Source organism: Neofelis nebulosa, chromosome 11 (assembly GCF_028018385.1).
Source record: "Neofelis nebulosa isolate mNeoNeb1 chromosome 11, mNeoNeb1.pri, whole genome shotgun sequence".
In the NCBI taxonomy this organism is placed as follows: Eukaryota; Metazoa; Chordata; class Mammalia; order Carnivora; family Felidae; genus Neofelis; species Neofelis nebulosa.
Window position 1 is genome coordinate 30,700,568 of NC_080792.1, and position 21,837 is coordinate 30,722,404.

Genomic DNA, 21,837 nt, shown 5'->3' on the forward strand with positions numbered 1-21,837 from the left:
TCTGATCGAAAAAGGAAAATAAGGATATTTGCTACAGAACTTCATGGTTGCCATTGAGAAAATCTCCCAAGTGGTAAAGGATATTACTAAGAAAATTCTTACTTAACAATCCACTGGAATTTTGTCTAATGTCTTTTTAGAACTAGTTGTTATTCACAAAGAGAATTATAGAGTGATGTTCTTGCTAAGCAAATTTCTGTTTGATTCAAGATAAATGATTACTTTCATCATGGCATTTCCTGGTAGCTTCATTATACCCACGTGTAAAGACCATTTCCTGGACAATAGTTACTTCATTTGCTTATATCTTAAATGGCTCATGGATTTTTCACCTCTTATTTAAATCTCTTAAGTGCAAGTTGTAATATAGCACATAAATGAAATGAGAATAAGGTCTTTAGCAAAGTATTTTCTACTAACAAGTGTAATGATCATGTGTTTTTGTTCATTTGTTATCTAAATCCTAATTGCATTTCTACCCTGAATCTTGACACAGTAATTTGTATCTCAATGCATTCCTAATTTAAGCATTAAAAATAAAAGCAAAATCTGTTTTTGGTTCTTGAATAAAAAGCACCATAGCACCATAATTGTAATTAGTGACAAACAGTGCTGTAGTTTTCTTATTATAGTGATAGATAAATACTATAACTGCATTGCTGTCTCCTAAATGAAGTATAATAAGCTCTGTCAGCACAAGATGGTTCTCTTTTAGATATGAATACATTTTGCCCCATAAAACCAAAAAATCCATTTTTGCTGCTATTAATTTCTTGATTATTTATTATACAGAAGACATTTAAATCATATTCCATGAGATAGCTTCACATTGTCCTGCATCCTTTGGTCCCAGAGAATTTTCTCCCTTCCCATCAATGCATACTAGCTATGATAACAGAAATCTAGTCAATTCGAGTATTAAAAACAAGCATAGAAGTTAGTTGATTAGAAATGGCTGTTGGTCCTATTCTTGAGATCATGTAACCTCATCTTTTTCTTTGTTAATGTACTGATTGTTCATTGCCTGATTTGTAGGGTAGAGTGGTAACTTGCCTACACAGAGATGAAATAATGACAAGAACAGTCTCCTCTGGCTATAGTATAATTTGTCACTAATTTAAAAGTTATATCCAAACAGGTTATTCAATCACTGGTGTGTGGAGACTCGACCTCAAGCTGTTATGCATTCCTTGATTCTGGGTTGAGACATCTTTTCTTCTACCAGGCCCTTGGGAATATCATGGGGTCATTAATTTTCAGTTTGCTTTAACAGCAAGATTTCTCATGCTCACAAAAAGGGAATTAAACTCTGTGCCCCTTAGTAATTTGGTTCTTTGTGTTTGGGATTGAGGGCAGGGGAATACATTGGAATGCATTTACATCCAATCAATATTTATTGCTTATACAATATGGTAAGGTAAAACCTGGCTGCAATTAAGCCACAGGCTGTTAGAATCTTCCCAAATTCTGTTATATGAGCAACTGGAGGAAAAATGAATAAAGGTGCAACCCCACACCTTAGAGTTTCTTTACAGAGATCAAAAGGGAGCTCGTAGAAAATGCCTGGGCTACCATTGCCTCTTCTTCCTTCAGTTTCTCCATCTTCTGTACCCACACACATAGGCACAGCTTTCTGGGCAATATGTAGCACATACATCATCCCAGATAGCACACAACTTCAGCAAAAAATTACGGCTGCAGAGAGTACATTTTGAACTCTCCCACAGCCGAAAAGCTGTTTACCATAGGATTAGTTGATTTGAGCAGGGGAGATTCAAGCCAGATTCATTCTTCTTGTTTGCATGCCAGGAAGGCAGAGGCCACCCAGAGCCTCCCAGCCCACAGCTGTTTCAGAGAACTACTTTTCTGCTTCTGAGTGCAGAGGTGGTGCCATCTGCACAGCTTGAGTTTTTCTTGTGGGCACATTCTGTACTCTGCTACAGGCTTTTTAATTAACTGAAAGCCAGCTAAAGGGATGCTCATCTACTGAGGCTGGAGAGTAGGAGAAACAAAATCACAGAAGATGAAGAAAATGAAAAAAAGTCTTTATTATCAGAAGACTAATATTCTGCAACAGTACCTTGGATGAGGCCCAATGTTTTGAACCAGCCACCAGGGAACAAGATCAATCGCATAAGGACAAAAACATTTATGCTGTATTAAGAAGGGGAGCAAATCATCATAGTTATGCAAAGCAGGCAGAGCATTATGCTATAGGGCTCTATCCATAAAACATAAGTGTTTGATAATTATCATAAAGGTAGAATGCATTCGCTAAAATAGTGTGCCTTGGAAAGTAGCATGCACCACACAGTTTACTTTTGATTTTGCTGGAGGTGTTTTCTTAAATAGCTCAATTAAAATAATTTTCTCTACTTATGAGTTAAACTCAACGTAAGTACAAATCTGTGCATATAATGGCATAATTCAAACCTACATCCATATCTAAGTACCGTAGAAAAAATTCATAAATCTTTCTTATTGCTTCTGCCAAATCCCTGCCCTGCGGGCCTCCTTCACAATATTCCCTCCCTGCTCCCAATCCAGCAGACTTTCCTCTCCCAGGTCTTCTGGGATTTTTCCTGCAGTCTTATAGATGGTTTTCTTTGAGCAGTCACATAAGTTGTTTAAAGGTCAATTTTGATGGAATTCTAATAAACACTTAGTTATTGCTATTAATATTCTGTGTTTACATACCATAAGTACTACGCATCACAATTATTCTTTTTTTTCAGTCACCACAAGTGACTCTGAAAAAAATCTCTGTGCCTGGTCTGATACAACTCTAAGGCAACCGAGTTGCATTTCCTTTTGATTTTTAAAAAAGAGGAAACAAATTGGACCTCTGCAGTCAGATTTAGTCTGTGTAAATAATTCTCACTGTTGATAAGAAAAGATTCCATAAAAATACAGGATTTTTTAGTCCAACAATTTAAATCAGTATTCTTTATCACTGTATTCCTGGAATAAACCAGTATTTGTTGAACATATTGAAACAAATGAATTATTAGTTCTTCATGGGTTTTCTTCTTGAATCCCAATTTCAACTCTGGGTTTCAACCCTACCTTTCTAAAGGCTTGTTGGATATTTCTGTTTGCAGTTAGTTAGCACTGCTCTCTCACTTAGCAACACCTTCACCACTAAACCTACTTCCCTTTAAGACTACCCTTCATCCAATTTCCATCACTAATGGGTTGAATGTACCAGCCACCAACATTCATGAGTTTGGTGATTTTCCCCTCTCCCTCTGTTTGTGTCTCATTTGGGTTACTGTCAGCCCGGGTCCTTGAGAGAATGCAGTGAGCACTTCTCTGCTCACCCTTGTTAGACAGGTAGTGTGAATAAAATATGAGTTTTTGGTTTTTAAGCATCAAATATTTTGTGGTTCTTTGTTATCACAGAATAATCTAGCCTGTTCAGACTAATATAATCATACTGAATTCTACATAAACAATTTATCTCTCAAGAGTAATAACAATTTAATGTCTTCCTTTTAAATAACCCTATTTTATAGGTTTTTCTTGTCATAGAGCACTAGCCAAAATCTGCACTATATTATTGAATGAGTGAGGATATAGTGCACACTCTTGTTTTCTTCCTAATTATAAAGAAAATACCATTTAGTATGAGGTTTATCTTGAGCAATGTTGTCAATACTTTTTAGCAGATGAAAATAATTTTCTCTTCCATTCCTAGTTTGCTAAAGGAGTTTAAAAGAGAACTTTCTATTACTTTTATGTACAGAAAATTCAGCAGCACACACTTAGCTCAGTTTGGTGGCCAGTTCTTTAGACTTTGCCTTTTCCAACTTGGTAATGTGAGCCATCAACTATGGACCCAGGATGCTGCCTCCCCAGTAAAGATGGATCTCATCATATCTGTCATTGTCATTGGTCCCAATAGTTTCCACCAGCTTATCCAGAGCTCCTTTGTTTTCCCAGTTAACCTGTGTGAAGATGTAGGTCTTCCTGTGGACAGGGTGCCCCAGCCTGGCTTTCCCCTTGATGATGCAGTAGGGAACCCCATCTTATGACACAGCAGGCAGGAAGACAATCAATTCAATGGGATCCACATCATGTGCAATCACTACAGGCTGAGCCTTCTTGTTTTCCACCAAGGTGGTGACAGTATTAACCCCAGCTCAAATGACAGGCAGCCTCTTAGTGGGGACATGCCCTTTGCTGGCAGCTTTCTTCTCAGCCCCAGGGGCCAACAGTCTCTGCTTCTTCTCTTGCTCTATCTCTGGTCTGTATTTGTGAGCCAGCTTAAGCAGTTGAGTAGCTGTTTGGTGGTCCAAAGCCTGGGTGAACTGATTAATTGCAGGAGGCACTTTTAGACATTTATGGAGAATAGTCCTTTACTACTGCAGCCAGAGGTAGTGGGGTCATTTGACAAAGTGGGTAAGGTCCCTTTTGGGGTGGATGTCCTGTCTGAAGGCAGAATTCTTGGACCTTTTCTCAAACAGGGGAGTGACCACCTTCTTGTTCTCCTGCTTCTTCACGACAGCAGGAACCAGGGCCACCTTTTTCCCCTTAGCCTTCTCTCTTTTTTTGCATCTTGGATGGCTGGAGGAGACAACTAGACTTTTTTTATATCATCAGTGGGTTGTCAGATCTTATCAAATGATTTTCCTACATCTGTTGACATGCAGATATAGTTTTTCCTCTTTTAAGTTTTTAATGTGGTGATTTTATTACTTCATTTTTCTAATGTTAAACCAAACTTACATTTCTAGGTTTAATTTAACTATACTATCCTTTAAAATGTATTGCTGGATTCAGTTCATCAACGTTCTTTTAAAAATTTTGTCATTTATAGTCTTGATCAAGATTGGTCTATAGTTTTCCTTTCTTATATTTTCCTTGAGAGGTTTAGGAATCAAAATTACAAAATGAATTGGAAAGTATTCTCTGTTTATCTAGACTCTGGAGAAGTATATATAAGATAGAATGTATCTATACCATGTGTGTATAATTCACAAATGAATAAATATTCATATAGTGGGGTTGAACTAAACTTTTTTAATGATGAAGGGATGTTGAAATTCTTTGGTGACCAGTGATACACATAAAGCATATAAATTCCCTAGTTTGACATTTGACGCTCTCTACAGTCTAGCTCTAGGCTCTTTTTTCCAATCTTAAGCCTTAGGGGAAAATATTACTCTTGATTTCCATTAGCTATATTCCTTTTCTTTTCCTAAATTTGTAGAACTGGTATTTTAAACCCATAAGAGAGCTTGTATGGTCTCTGGAAAAGTCTTATCCTTTTTCAGATGAATTTATCTGGTCTCAAGAAGGTTGAGTTAGTTTTCCAAAGTCACGTGACTAAAAGAGTCACCCTGTAGGTTCTAACCTCCTTTGTGAGGTTGTCTCTTGTTTTTCTAACCACTTTCCTGCAACAGCAGCATGACTCACCACTGCAGTTATAACACACTATACCAAACTCATCCCCTCTCACAATACATGACTTCCCCAGAAGACTGCTAGTACTTACGACAGTCTGTTATTTATGTGGGTAGAAAATGCAGGGTATGCTATAGACACACAATAAATACTTGTGGATTGAATGTGCTGTTGAATGCACTGTGTGTTCCATTACACTGTAAACTTCCTGAAGACAAATTCAGTGCACAGAAGGTGCTCAAAACATGTACATTAAGTAAAGGAATGCATGGGATAAACCATATGGTTTGGAATAAACCATGAATAAACATATGAAATAAACCATAAAGTGCTAGAACCAGCCCAGTGATTTTTTTTCTACTCTAGCTTGCTACTCTGTAGACAAAGGACATAAATTCACAAACAATACGTATTTGAAACACCTTACTTTATTTTCTGAAAGAGAACTGATTATTCAGGAGTTAACAGGAGAAGAGATTCCCTAAGGAGATTTTTTCTAAAAACAGCCTGTTTCGAAAGTTTGCCTCAGGGATTGTTGTGCTAAATGCTCTCAGCAAAATGCAGAATAACAGGCATCCATGTGCTCTTTGTGTAATCAAAAAGGCTGTGCTATTCATGTGTGTGAGTGTGTGTGTGGAACAAAGAAGAATTTATAAATATTTATAAAATATACTCAAAAGTAGTACGTGCTTCCAGAGTTAGAAACGATGATTTGTGCAATAAGATTTAAAGTGTGGTATTTTCTTTAATTAAGCATTTATAAATTAATAACACAACCTACCATGTTCTATTTAAAGTTAAGATTTTATTTTTTATTGGTATTTTTAAAACAGCTTTATTGAGGTATCACTGACAATGAAAAACAGTGTAAATATTTAAAGTATACAATTTGAAAAGTTGACATATACACCTTCATGCAACCATGACTACAATCAAGATAATGAACATCTCAGTCATCTCCAAAAGTTTCCTCTTGCCCCTTTGCTATCTCTCCCTTCTCCTCCTATCCCTACCAACTATGTCCAGGCAGCTACTGATCCACTTACTGTCATGAAACATTAGTTTTCATTTCCTAGAATGTTATATAAACGGAGTCATGTGGTATATATACTTTCTTTGTCTGGCTTATTTCAGTAAGGTTAATGACATTGTGATTCATCCATGTTATAGTATATACTAATATTATAATTCTTTTTTTAATTGCTGAATAGTAGTCCATTGTATGGATATACCACAGTTTGTTTTATTCACCTAGTTGATGGCCATTAGGATTGTTTTCAGTTTTTGACACTTAAGATTACTAGATATTAATGTACAAGTTTTTATATGGACACGTATTTTCATTCTTAGAAATACTTAGGAATGGAATGGCTAGATTCCATAGTAAGTGTATTTTGGGGGAAGGGGGTATGTTTTTTGCTTTTCAAAGAAATTACCCAAGTGTGTTCCAAAATGGCTGCACCACTTTATGTCCCCACCAGCATGCTTAAGAGGTTCAACCTAAAGTTAAGATTTTAAACAACTAAAGTTTATAATGTGCTTTGTTTTTTATTAATCTGTGCATTTCCAGAGTACCTATCAGTTATTGAAAATGAAAATGTAATTGAAACACCACCCTAAGGTTGAGTCATTAATGTTTTTTTAAGGTTATTTGTTTGAGAGAAAGAGAGAGCACAAGTGGAGGAGGGACAGAGAGAAAGAGAGATAGAATCCCAAGCAGGCTCCTCACCATTAGCACAGAGTCTGATGTGGGGCTTGAACTCACAAACTGCAAGATCATGACCTGAGCCGAGATCAAGAGTCAGACACTTAACGGACTGCACCACTCAGGCACTCCAAGTCATTAATGTTTTATAGAGGACACAAATGCTGATAAATTTCATGTATTTGGTCATGATCCTCATTATCACCAGGTTGTGAGTCAACTCATGTAGAGATTCTCTAGAGTCACAAGAACAGCATATACCAAGGCCCGGTCAGAGCCTGTGGAAGGTTGAAGAGAAAATAGGATGCAGAAGTATTTGAACTTTGCTTATATTCCAAGGTGACAAGTCTGGATGTTATTCAAGAAATTATGTAGTGGCAGGAATAATATCATTTTATATTGTTTATATGATTGTCGGTGTAGTACAGGGTTATGAAAAGCAGTGTTGTGTAGTGGATAAGATAATGGACTCTGAAATCAGATTGTATGGGTACATACCCAGTGCTGCTTCTTTTAAGCTGCATAACCTTAGGGAATTTCACAGCTCCTTACTTTCTTCATCTACAAATGAAGACAACAATTGTAACAACCTCCTTGGGTTGTTTGGAGGATTGATGAATTAATAAATATAAAGCACTTAAGACAATGCCAAGCATACTGAAGCAGCATATATGCTAAGTTGATGATGATGAGAGATGATGATGATGATGATGATACAGTATTAAAATAGAATTAACAGTGAGGTCCATAGTTGGAAGTGGGGAAAGCATTTAGAGAAGCAAAATTTTACCTTAAAGAGAATGACTTTGAATAATGACCAGATATGCTATTATATTTACTCCTTGTCTCTTCTCTTCTGGTCAAACTGGGATCAGACATAACTCTTGTTAGACAAAGGTGTTTAAATGAAATGTGATTGGAATATAAAATCTGGAATTTAGATAACTGAGATTTGGAATGGACAAGAAAATGTGACCTTACAGTAGCAACTTCTAAGAAGTTCTTTTTATTTCCCCCTATCAAATAGATGTAGGGATTATAGTATATGCTAAGAGGAGAATGACATTGAACAGTGAAGATTTGGGAAATTAATGTGAAGAAACCTTTGTGAAAGACTCTTTCTGTCAGCTTCCATCTTACTTAACTCTATTGGAATGGCTGGCAACACAGTTCTTCAAATAGTCCCGAAACACTTGCTCTTAACCATTATGCTACACACGACTGCTGGGGGTGGGGTGTTGAGAGGTGAATAGTTATAAATGTTTAAAGCAACTAGATCCCTTTTTAGTAAGTTCACTCTGGAACAGTGTGAAACATGGTCTGAAATTGGGAAGCACTGAGAGTAAGTAGTCCAGATGCATGTTCAATAGTCCAAGGTCAGAAATGGTGAAGTTATGGATCATGTCTAGAGAAGGAGAAGTATTTTAGGATAATGTTTTGGGTTTGTTGATAGCATCTAAGAATGAGAGAAGTTCATGGGGTAGATGTTGAGAGTGTTAATTTTCCTTAGGAGCACAGAAGTTGAGAGTGTTGTTTAGGTAAGATAATTAGGTGAGAGACATATTAAGTTAGTGTTGTCTGAAGCTGGTCCTATTTGTGATCAATTGAAAATAAATTAGAGTTTCTGAATAGCAGGGGCACATGGGTGGCTCAGTAAGTTAAGCATCCGACTCTTGATTTTGGCTTAGGTCATGGTCTCGTGGTTCATGGTATCAGGGCCCACCCTGCATAGGACTCTGTATTGACAGTGTAGAGCCTGCTTGAGATTCTCTCTCTCCCTCTCTCTCTCTGTCCCTCTCCCACTTGTTCCTCTCTCTCTCTCCCTCTCTCTCTCAATAAATAAGCATTTTTTAAAGATAATTTCTGGAAAGAAAATGTATGGAGATTTCATCAACCTGGAGCCAAAGGCAAAAATGGATAAAATTACCAAGAGAAAAGCATGTAAAACAAACAAACAAAGAAAGGGAACAATAACAGAAAGCTGGAAAATATTGGCATTCAAAAGGAAGATGAAAAGTAATGTGAGAGGAAAGATGAGCAAATTTTCCTTCAATGACCTCTTTCTTCATCCTTCCCTTATATTTTGATGTTCCCAGGGTACTATGTTCAACCCCTGTTCTTTAATGTATATACCTTTGTCTTCAGCTCAGAAGCCAAAAAGCCAACTGCCTACTAGATAATTTCCATTTCAGCAGCCCCCACCCGGCAATTCAAACTCCTCCAGGGAGTCCCTCATTTGACCATATTAAGTCCAAAAACTCCTTTTATGCCCCCTCTTTTAGTGAAGTGCACCATCATTCACCTAGTGGCTCAAGTCTAAACAAAGCTCTGGATCATTCTATGGTACTTTCCCTCCCACATTTTCTAAATTTAAGTTTACTGCATTTCAAAAATTCTATACCATTTAGAGCTAACTCACTCCTTCCTCTTATTAACCATAGTAACTCCCTTTTAAGTTAGGCTTTCACATTTATTCATCTGGTTGCTGTGCAGTTTCTTAGTTGTGTGTTCTGCCGTCTCATCTCCTTCTGCACTTCCCCCGTGATTGTTTATGTCATTTCTTGCATTAAACATAGTATTGATTTCCCCATGGATAAAATTCAAATTCCTTGGAATTGTATATAATGATTCTTCGAGTCTTGGCTACCTATTGATCTTTATCTTTCACAAATTCTTAAGTGTGAAGCCCCCAATATATATACCTTGCTGGTTTGAATTTCAGAATGATCTGATGTAACTGACCATGCATATGTATTTGATTGCTTGAAATGTCTAAATCAGTGGTCATCAATTATGGCCTGTGGACCAAATCTAGGCTGACATCACTTTTATAAGTTTTATTGGAATACATCCATGCCTCTTAATTTACATGTTATATATGGATTCTCTCACACTATGGGGCAGAGCTGAATGATTGTGATAGACATCATCTGCCCCTCAAACCTATAGTGCTTACTCTCTGGCCCTGCACAGAAAAAGCTTCCCTAACTTGGGTCTAAAGTGATGTTATAAATACTAAGGAAACTTGATCCAAAATAGGATTTCAGAAGTCAAGGAATGTTTTTGCAGGGAACTATGCATCAACTTCATATAAGTGCATAAGTTTAAAACAACAGCAACAACAACAACAAAACTCTGTCTCTCGTATATTATAGGTAGAGCTTATATCTGTTGTGTCCTCTTTATACACAAGAACTGAGATTGTCATGTCATCTCCCAATTTTCCACCCCACTCTGACCACATTATTGTCTACTTTGAAAAATCCCTTCATTAATGGCCAGAAATCTGAAACCAAACACTTCAAGGCTTGTGGAAGCTATGGGAAAGGGCTTCACAGACTCCAGTCACAGACAACATGGTTGACTGAGGGCCAAAGGCACTGAGCTCTGATATCCATGGCTGCTTTTACACTGAGGTCATCCTCCCCAAAGCTGTTGCCAGCTGATGAGTTCAGTATTGACTCCAAGGGAAACCTGTTCCTAGAAAACACATATTCCTCTGATGCTGGCCTGAGGATTCCTTGAAGGCCTTGTCAAATATCCCTTCACTTTCATGGGGTCTAGGATGCTTATACCCAACCTTCCTCTTTCCTTCACTCAGAGACAGACTTGCATCACTACCCAACTGCTCTACCAGCCTTCTGTGCCTCCCTTTCCATTTTTCTTTCATGGGCATTTTCCTACTAAATACTTGCATCTTAGCTCTCTCTAGGTATCTTCTGCTCAAGGGAATTAGATTTTGTTCCCCTTCTCTACAGAGCATGTCTAGCATTTTAACTTTCCCTCATCTTTTCCTCATTCCTCATTCCTCCCCCCTCCCCACTACTTCCAAAAAGAAAATCAACTTTTTTTTTTTTTTTGTCAAGATAGTTAAAAGTCTATAGTGGAACATTCTCAGTGAAGCAATATAATGGAGACATTCTGGATCTTATTACCTCCTTAAAAGCATCAGAGTCTGCAGAATCTCAGAATGAGGTGAGCATTATTTTCTGTGACTTACACAGCTTCAGAAATAGTAGGCAAATGGGACACATGCATTTCTATTTTCATCTGGGACTTTTCTACTCTGATTAAGTAAAGAAATGAAGAGAACTACACTGGGTTATTCTCACATGGTGCTAGTCATTGATTTATTAAGCAAATATTTATTGACTACCAGCTATGTGAGAGTCAGGCACTGTTCGAGGTCTGTGAATCAGGCCCTTCATTCCCAGCCTTTGAGAAGTTAGTGCCCAATATATCATGCAGGCTCTGCCTCTTTAGAGTAGCTTTGATGGCTCAGAGATTAGTCAAGAAATTATAAAGTACCCTTTGCCAACATCTACCAGCCCACATAGTCTACAAATTAGAAGTTAATTTTGTCTTATTTTAAATTGCAAATATATGGGCGCATGGGTGGCTCAGTCAGTTAAAGCATCTGACTTTGGCTCAGGTCATGATCCCACAGTTCATGGGTTGGAATCCCGCGTCAGGCTCTGTGCTGACCGCTCCGAGCCTGAAGCCTGCTTCAGATTCTGTGTGTGTGTCTCTCTCTGCCCTTCCCCTACTAACACTGTATCCTTCTCTCTATCTCTCAAAAATAAATAAACATTTAAAAAATGTTTAAGAATAAATTGCAAATATATCTTTGAAAAGTTAAGACTAAAATTGGATCACAACCTGATGTTTTGATTCAATCAAACAATTATATCAACTAGTGACTTGGGAAATCTGCCAGTGTGAGTTTAGCAATGTAAAATAAACTAAATAAATCATACAAGAACCAAACATACGTGAAAAAATATTAAAACAATAAATTTTTAAAAAGGAAAGATGAAATACATATGAAGAATGAATTAACAAACCAGAAGAAATAGAAAGAATAAAGAAATAGGTAGAAAAAATATAGCTATGATATACAGAATATAGAAATAAATGTGATGGCATGCAGCTAGTCCAAGAAAGGGTGAAAACTAAAATTAAGAGGAATAAACACTCGAGCAAATAATGGAAATACATTTTTAAAATAACTTTTAAAGAGATGACAGATCTCCGATGAAAAGTGCCTGTAAAGTGCCAATAAGGAAAGGCACTTGGACATCTTAGAAATGCAAGACTACTATAGATGCCAAAAACATTCCAAAAGCTTAGAGAAATAACAGATCATGTTCAAAAGGAAAAATGTTTTTAAGATTACACTAAATGCAGCATGGAGTATAGTTTTCAAGATACTGAAGGAAAAGATCTTAGAACTTAGAATATTTATCCAACAACACTGTCATACTAGAATAGTCTGTCATACAAGTCCTTAGAAATTTTAGTCCACATCACCGACTAGGGATCATTAAAAAAAATTTAACAAAAATAAAAGTACCAGCAACATAATTTTAAAATAGGCAAAACAAGTTTTCTAGAAAATGGAACACATATGACCAGTAAACAACCTAAGATATGATTGATATCTCTCATAATCAGGGAAATTGCAAATCAAGATTGCAATCAAATAGAATTTTAAATCCATTCATTAAGGAAAAAAAAGTATAGGAGGAGCCATCATGGGGGAGAAGTAGGGGGACTGGAATTACCCTCATCCCTCAAACATAGCAGTATTGAGGTGAGAACACTTGTAATACCAGGAATCCAGGCTACACAGAGTGACAGAAAAGCCTCCACAAGGTACAGACACAGCTTGGTGAGACACAGGTGTGTGTTTGCAAATTGAGAGAGATAAAACTGCTGTGTAGACATGGAGGGTATGGACCCCTTTGGTGGAGAAACAAAAGGGAGAGAAAGACAGGTTGTGGAAATGTGGGATTGTATTTGGACAAGGGAAAAACCTCACACGACCACAGAAAGGGGAATGAAAAATACAGAGAGATCCAGTTTCTACTTTGCAAATGGCCTTAGAAGTGACGATCAGAGTTTTCAGGGTTGTGCAACTTTCTCCAGACTAGAGTCAGCCACATACTTGCGCCTGGGGGCCAGGGGGAGCCAGCTCTGCAGCGATCTTGAGGGGTGTACTGGAAGAGAACAGTTCCCTCCCTCGAGTACTGTGGGAAGAGGGTATATTGCTCCCCCCCACCTCCAAGGACAAAAAACCCTGCAGGCACCAGCCAGAGGCCCCTTTGTCACTGGGCAGAGTGGTGCTACCCCAGAACCAGGTCCATGTGGAGCTGGATCCTTTAAGACATCGGGTTTTGAATTCCAGTTCATTACCTGTGGAGCAGGGCAAGCCAGCTGCCCACACTGCTCTGTGACAACTGCCTGAACAACGTGGTTTGAGACAACTGGTCTGGGGAGGAGAGATTGGGGTGTCTCCATTTACTCTCTATCACCATCATGGTAGGGCTTCAGCGAAAAAGGTTGGGTCCCCAGTGGAGGTGGACCTTACACCAAACCCTACCCCTCTGTGCCTGGTAACTGCTTATCTACTGGAGTGAGATTGACACTGACCAAACCAGGCATCCTCTCCTCCAGACCAGCATAGCCACTGGTCCCAGGCACCAACAGACAACTGTCTTGAGGTTTTGTATGTTACTTTGTTTATTTTCTATTTTTTATTTACTTTTTTTGTTTTATTATTGCTATTATTTTTCTCTTCTTCTCTTTTCCCTTCTTTTTCCTTCTACCCTCCTCCCCCCTTTTTTCCCCTTTTTCCTTTGGAATCAGGCTCATAGTTCCCGATTTGATTTTTGGTCAATTCTCATTATATATATTCTTTATTTCTATGTTCTGGTTGTTTGTTTAATCAAGAATTTTTACTCTATTATTTTTACACCTTTTCTGTATTTCCTTATTCTTTATTTTCCTCTTTCTCTGGATTAAGCCTTATAGTTTCTTTGATACTCTGCCTGGTTGTTTTTTCTGCTCCTGTCATTTCTCTCTTTGTATGGGATAAGGCCCCTTCCACCACCACCCCTTTTCCCATTTTTCCAGGGTTACTTCAATGAACAAATCAAAGCACACCTGGTGGAAGATCCAAACCACCACTATGAACAGTGAGATGCAACAGAGATGCAACAACAGAGTACACGAAACACACTCCAAAAACACTTCCTGAAGTTCCAGGCCCTGGACACTGTATGACCCCTTTTTAATATAGTAGTAGAAATTCCAGGAGGAAATGACAGCCAGAGAATTGCTCAAAACAGGTATAAACAATATATATGAACATGAATTTAGAATAATGGTCATAAGACTAATAGTTGGGCTTGAAAAAAGCATAGAAGACAGCAGAGAATCTATTGCTACAGAGATCAAGGACCTAAGAAATAGTCACGGTGAATTAAGAAATGCCATAAACAAGATGCAAAATAAGCTACATGCAGTGACAGCAAGGATGGAGGAAACAGAGGGAAAAAATAAGTGAAATAGAAGATAAAATTATGGAAAATGATGAAGCTGAGAAAAAGAGGGATAGGAAATTACTACACAATGAGGGGAGAATTAGAGACCTAAGTGATTCAATGAAACGTGCTAATATCTATTCCCTGACTTTAGCCTGTACTACAAAGCTGTAATCATCAAGACAGTATAGTATTGCCACAAAAACATTCACATAGGCCAATGGTATAGAATAGAGAACACAGAAATGGACCCACAAATGTATGACCAACTAATCTTCGACAAAGCTGGAAAGAGTATCCAATGGGAGAAAGACATGTCTCTTTAGCAAATGATGCTGGCAGAATTGGACAGCAACATGCAGAAGAATGAAACTGGACCATTTTCTTATACCATACACAAAAATATATTCAAAATGTATGAAACAACTATTTGTGAGACAGGAAACCATCAAAATCCTAGAGGAGAAAACAGGCAACAACCTCTTTGACCTTGGCCTCAGCAACTTCTTACTTGACATGTCTCTGAAAGCAAGGGAAATAAAAGCCAAAATGAACTATTGAGACCTCATCAAGATAAAAAGCTTCTGCACAGCAAAGGAAACAATCAACAAAACTAAGAGGTAACCAATGGAATGGGAGAAGATATTTACAAATGACATATCAGATAAAGGGTTAGTATCAAAAATCTCTAAAGAACGTACCAATATCAACGCCCGAAAAACAAATAATCCAGTGAAGAAATGGGCAGAAGACATGAATAGACACTTTTCCAAAGAAGACATCCAGATGGCCAACAGACACATGAATAGATGCTCAACATTGCTCATCATCAGGAAAATGCAAATCAAACCACATTGAGATGCTAAATCTGGTAAGAGCAGCTAAAAATTAGCAACTCAGGAAACAACAAATGTTTGGCGAGGATGTGGAGAAAAGGGAAGCCTCTTGCACTGTTGGTGTATATACGTATATACATATATACAATGGAACACCAATTGGTGATGAAAAATAATGAAATCTTGCCATTTGCCACAATGTGGATGGAACTGGAGGGTATTATGCTGAGTGAAATAAGTCATTCAGAAAAAGACAGATATCATATGTTTTTACTCATATGTGGAATTTGAGAAACTTAACAGAAGACCATAGGGGAAGGGAAGGAAAAATAAGTTACAAACAGAGAGGGAGGCAAACCATAAGAGAATCTTTTTTTTTTTAATTTTTTTAATGTTTATTTAGTTGTTTTTTTTTTTTTTAATTTTTTTTTCAACGTTTTTTTATTTATTTTTGGGACAGAGAGAGACAGAGCATGAACGGGGGAGGGGCAGAGAGAGAGGGAGACACAGAATCGGAAACAGGCTCCAGGCTCCGAGCCATCGGCCCAGAGCCTGACGCGGGGCTCGAACTCACGGACCGCGAGATCGTGACCTGGCTGAAGTCGGACGCTTAACCGACTGCGCCACCCAGGCGCCCCATAATGTTTATTTAGTTTTGAGAATGAGAGAGAGAGAGACAGAGCACGAGTTGGGGAGGGGTAGAGAGAGGGAGACACAGAATCGGAAGCAAGCTTCAAGCCATCAGCACAGAGCCCAATGCAGGGCTTAAACCCACGAACCGTGAGATCATGACCTGAGCCAAAGTCAGTCGCTTAACCGACTGAGCCACCCAGGTGCCCTGGCAAACCGTAAGAGACTCTTAAATACAAAGAACAAACTGAAGGTTGATGGGGGTGGGGGTTCGGGGGGTTAGGGAGAATGGGAAATGGGCATTGAGGAGGGCATTTATTGGGATGAGCATTGGGTGTTGTATGTAAGTGATGAACCACGGGAATCTACTCTCAAAAGACAAGACTACACTGTATATACTGTATATTAGCTAACTTGACAATAAATTATTACAAAATTTAAAAAGAAACACAATGTTAAGATTAAAGACTTTCCAAAAAAAATAACAATCTATAAAAATTTAGACATAACTCCATTAATTTTGTTAGACATCATAATCTTATTTTCCTCTTTATTTAATGAGAAAGGATACAAAACTAAAAATCATTCCAGCAATCTGTATGTTTTATGTCTTATTAATTAAAAGTAGAATGTTAAACATTTTATAAGATGAAGGTTGTAGAACTACATAATGCATTATATATTGTTGGTAAGAATGAAAATTTTTGCAACCATTTGGATAATAGTTTGAATATACCTTTTACATTTGACCATTTTTACATCCACTGGTCCAACAATTTCATGTCTAAGTAAATATCTAAAAGAAAATGTCTACATGTACAAAAGGAGATGTGTACCAGAATGTTCTCAGAATCACTGTTCACAGTAGCAATAGCCTGGACACAACATAAGCACCCCTCAGTGGGAGAGTAGAAGAGTAAACAATGGTATATTCACTCCATTGAATAGTTACCAATTAGTTTCCCAATGCTGATATATGAAATTACCAACAACTTTGACTTAAAACAGCGTAAATTTATTATCTTACTGTTCAGGAGATCAGAAGTCTAAAATAGTCTTACTAGCCAAAATCAAAGTGTTAGCAGGGTTGTTCCTTTCAAGGGAAAAATCCATTTTCTTCTCTTTTCTTTTCCAGCTTCTAGTGTTTACCTATATTCTTTGACTCTTTGCCGCCTTCCCTCTTATGGCCATCAATACCTGGTGGTGTCCCTCTCACATTATATAATTCTGATATACTTTCTCCAGCCTCCTTCTTCTACTCATAAGAATGCTTGTGATTACATTGGACCCATCCTAATAATCCAGAATAATTCTACAAGGCCATTAGCAATGCTATTTTCACCTAGGATCATAATTCTCCTCTGCCGTGTAATTTAACATATTCCCAGGTTCTGGGACTAGGACAGCAACATCTTTGGTTGCCACTATTCTACCTATCATAGTATACAACCATCAAAACAGATAAACTACAGTGACTTAACATCACAAGATGAACACAGCAATACAATATTAAGTGGAAACAATCACTCTCAAAAGATTACATATAACAATATGTCCTTTTTATAAAATAAATAATAATGAGTTTTAAAATGTATATGGTTGAAAAGCATTGCTAAAAGAGATGGACTGAGATGAGACAAGTGAAATATCAGGATATCTACAGTGATGCCTCAGGGATAGCTTACTTTGTCTTACTCTATCAGGTAATTTTTAACAGTGTGGATTTTAAATCTTATTATTTGTGATAGGAAATATTTTCTATAACCTACAGAAAATTTAAATCAATATTGCTGCTCTTTAGTTAAAAAAAGAAAAGAATATGTATATTCAATTTTACATATATAATTCTATATATGCAATTATAATGAAAGAAATGGAAATGTGATTTTGTGAATTTGAAAGCACTGCTCTGGGTTTCCAGAGTCAGGCCATCAGCATCATCTTACTGAGTCCTCATATCACACATTGGTGTTTTTCTCATTTGCATATCTACTACAGTAAGATTAATCTTATTTAGGCCTGACTAAAGTTATAGAGTAGATTATGATCGACTTTGTTTTTTAATTTAGTGTTTTCCCTTTGAATGAGCATGCACAGGGGAGTATCTACATGCTGTGGTGTGAGAGGCAGGGATATATGGAACCATGTGCTAACTCTCTCTTCAGAACATCATGATGCTTCATCTATACTAATTAGAATTTCAGAAGCTGAGCAGGAAATCATTCATATGTAGAAGCAAGATCAGTTGGTCACAGAGTGGATGTATTAATTCAATTTATTGGTCACTTAAGAGACCTGGACACCCCAAATTATTTTATAATTCTCTGCACACATATCATATGTCATGCTTTTCAGTATTCTCTCTGTTCCATTATCTTATTAGAGCTCTCCTGTGATCCTGTAGGATGGGTTGAAAAAGCATAATTAGTGCTGTTCTACAGATGAGAATGCCAAAATATGGCAAGAGTAAATACCTCATCTGAGTTTAAACCTCATCTCTATCTGATAATAGAGCTCATAACAGAATTCCTGTCCTCAAAAGTCTAGCTATATTAACTAATTTTGTTTGTTGCAACAAATACTAAAATGTGCAATAGCTAATATCTGATAGAAGTTTCTCATTCAGGTAAAGTCCAAAGGTGTTCCTAATCAGTAGGCAATTTCTTCAAAGTGTGAATAAAGGACACAGGCTTCACCAGTAGCTTCCAAAGTCACTGTCCCTATCTGCATCAAGCTAGTATAAGAGGAAAAAATATGGAAGATTTATATAGGCCAGGTCCCCAAGTGGCAGGCTTTACTTCTACTCATATTACATTGGTAAAATTCCATTTAATATCAAAAAAAGCTAGGAAATGTTATCTGGTTGTTTCCTGGAAGAAGAAAGTGTTCACAAGTATGGTGAACTCTTAATTTCTTTCTGCCATACTAATCAAGCCCTTTTTTCTTTTCTTTATTTTTTTAATGTTTATTTATTTATTTTGAGAGAGGGAGAGAAAGGGAAGGAGAGCAAGAGAGAGTACATGCATGCTAGCTAGAGAGGGGCAGAGAGAGGAAAAAAGAGAATCCCAAGCAGGCTCTGTGCTGTCAGTGCAGAGCCTCATGCAAGTCTCAGTTTTATGAACCTTGAGATCATGACCTGAGCTGAAATCCCGAGTTAGATGCTTAACTGACTGAGCCACCCAGGTGCCCCCAAGCACTCTTTTCATTGTACCAACTCACTGCAAAGGTTAACATACACCGATTTCCCCGCCTCCCCGCAACAAGCCACAAGACACTAAAGAATGAGAAGTTATTCCTTGTCAGAATCAGTAACAGATTAAGTGAATTAACATGTTCAATGGATACTCTGAATGTGTTTGTTGACCCAGTTCCAAAAGGAGTTCTCTAATAAGGGGACACAGGGTTTTCATGGCTAACATTGCAATAGACACTTGAATTAAGACATAGATAACAAATTGATCTATTTCTACTTAAAACACTTCTGACACAAAATGTGTGTAGAATTTTTTCCACACTAAGAAGTTCTGCAACTCTTTGGACACCAGCTGGGTGACCTATAATTTAATTCAATTCTGACACTAACTACCCAGAATAAGAGATACATACAGCAAGGTATAGAGGAAGAGATACAAGCCTCCATGCCCTTTTTGGGCATGTTACCTTCCAGAACCTAGATATTTTCACCACTCCGGAAGCTATCTGAACGCTTTGTTCAGGGTTTTGATGGAGATTCCATTACATAGACATGATAAATTAAATCATTGGTCATTAGTGACTGAACTCACTGCCCCTCCTTGAAGGTTCAAGGGTAGGGCTGGAAGTTCCAAACTTCTAATCACTTAGTTGGATTTTCTGGTGACCAGCTCCCATCCTGAAGCTATCTGGGAGTTCCTCAACCAAGAGTCATCTCTACCAAGGCACTTTTTTAAAAAAAACAATTATTTATTTGGGGGAAGGTGCAAGTGTGGGAGGGGCAGAGAAAAAGAGACAGTATTTTTTTTAAATTTTTTTTAACATTTATTTATTTTTGAGACAGAGAGAGAGACAGAGCATGAACGGGGGAGGGGCAGAGAGAGAGGGAGACACAGAATCGGAAGCAGGCTCCAGGCTCTGAGCCATCAGCCCAGAGCCCGACGCGGGGCTCGAACCCACGGACCGCGAGATCATGACCTGAGCCGAAGTCGGACGTTCAACCGACTGAGCCACCCAGGCGCCCCAAAGAGACAGTATTTTAAGCGAGTTCTTTGCTGACAGGCTGATAGCAGGGAGCCCAGTGTGGAGCTTGAGCCCATGAACCATGAGATAATGACCTGAGCCAAAGTCACATGCTCAACGAACTGAGCCACCCAGGTGCCCCTAAAATGCATTATCAAAAAAAAAAAAAAAAAAAAAAAAACCCACAAAAAAACCCAAAAAAATAACAATAAAGTTTAAAAATATACGAATAATTTAAAAATAAAGTGCATTTCTACTACGTGAGCTAAGTATAATAGATTCCAATTACCTGTGGTAGTTATGTTCTATAAACTTTCCAAGAGCTGTGAATTAGTGGACACTGAACCAATGCTCTTATGGGAAATACAAAGTTACATTCCTGTGAGACTCTGGTTACAATATTTTCATCAATCAATCAATACACAACCACATTTTATGTATGTTTCAGTTTGAAGACATCTGATTTAATGTATGATGTTTATTTATTAACATTAAACTCAAAGTCAAGAGCACTATAATTCATGCCTAAATGAAGCTTATCTAGAACACATTTTATCCATAAGGTTCCTCATATATTTCTTGTATTTAGGGACACTAGACTGCATTTCAGCACTATGGTTGGGAGCCATTTTAAGCAGCAAAATCTCTAAGAAGAATCATAGAAATGTGTAAAACATGGCACTAAATATATCATGAAAAGGACAATTGTTTATAAGAGGAGAACTGAAACAAGAGGAAGAGCATCACCTTGTTTGACATAAGCTGGGGACATGAGCATTGGGCAACTCAAATTTTTCACTGCTCTGTGCATGTCTGTGAATGACCATGAAAGCATCACAAATATAGACTTTGGGGTTGCCATAGATTTTAGTGACTAGGCAAATCTACATTATATAGAATCTGAATAATGAGGATTAATTGTATCATTATTATGGCCATTTTACAAACAAAGAAACAGATTCTTGCAGACATCAAGTTAGCTGCCAAATTTATATAATTGGTAAGTGGCATATGTGGAATATACATGGCTCCTGAGGCCAAATTTTAATTATGATGCTATTTATCTCATGATCCCCTGGGTGTGTTCAGGAACCAGTGGCCCTCTCTAAGAATTGTGGATATTTAAACATTGAGTCATTAGCCTAGAGACCTTTAAAATATCTCCAAATCTTAAGATTCAATTATTTTAAGAGATATAATTGTGCAAATTCTAATGCATTATGGGGCCACATTTTTAATAATTTATCTAACTATAGTATATTTTTCTATAAGCTCTTAATACTTTTTTTTCTAATTTTTTAAAAATTTATTCATTTTTGAGAAACAGAGACAGAGTGTGAGTGGGGGAGGCGCCGAGAGAGAGGGAGTCAGAAGCAGGCTCCAGGCTCTGGGCCGTCAGTATAGAGCCCCCAATGCAGGACTTGAACCCACAAACTATGAGATCATGACCTAGGCCAAAGTCAGACGCTTAACTGACCGAGCCACCCAAGTATCCCATGCTCTTAGCACTTTTAATGAGATTTTATTATGACCTATTTGTTTTGTAAAATTTCTTTACCTTCCACTATAATGTAAAAACATTACATTTAAACTGTTTTACTAAGATTTTTTAAAAAAATATATACCAGAAATTTCTCTGGATTTTGCTGTTATCATTCAGTGAAAACCATAGATCTAATTTTGTGCAGGCTATAGTTTGCTTTTGATTCATATCACATAC

At 37.5% G+C, this 21,837-nt stretch overlaps 1 pseudogene; it reads right to left on the minus strand.

Moving 5' to 3' along the window:
* Positions 1 to 3,764: 3,764 nt before the first annotated feature.
* On the minus strand, positions 3,765 to 13,431 carry LOC131489584 (large ribosomal subunit protein eL8-like; annotated as a pseudogene).
* Positions 13,432 to 21,837: the final 8,406 nt, after the last annotated feature.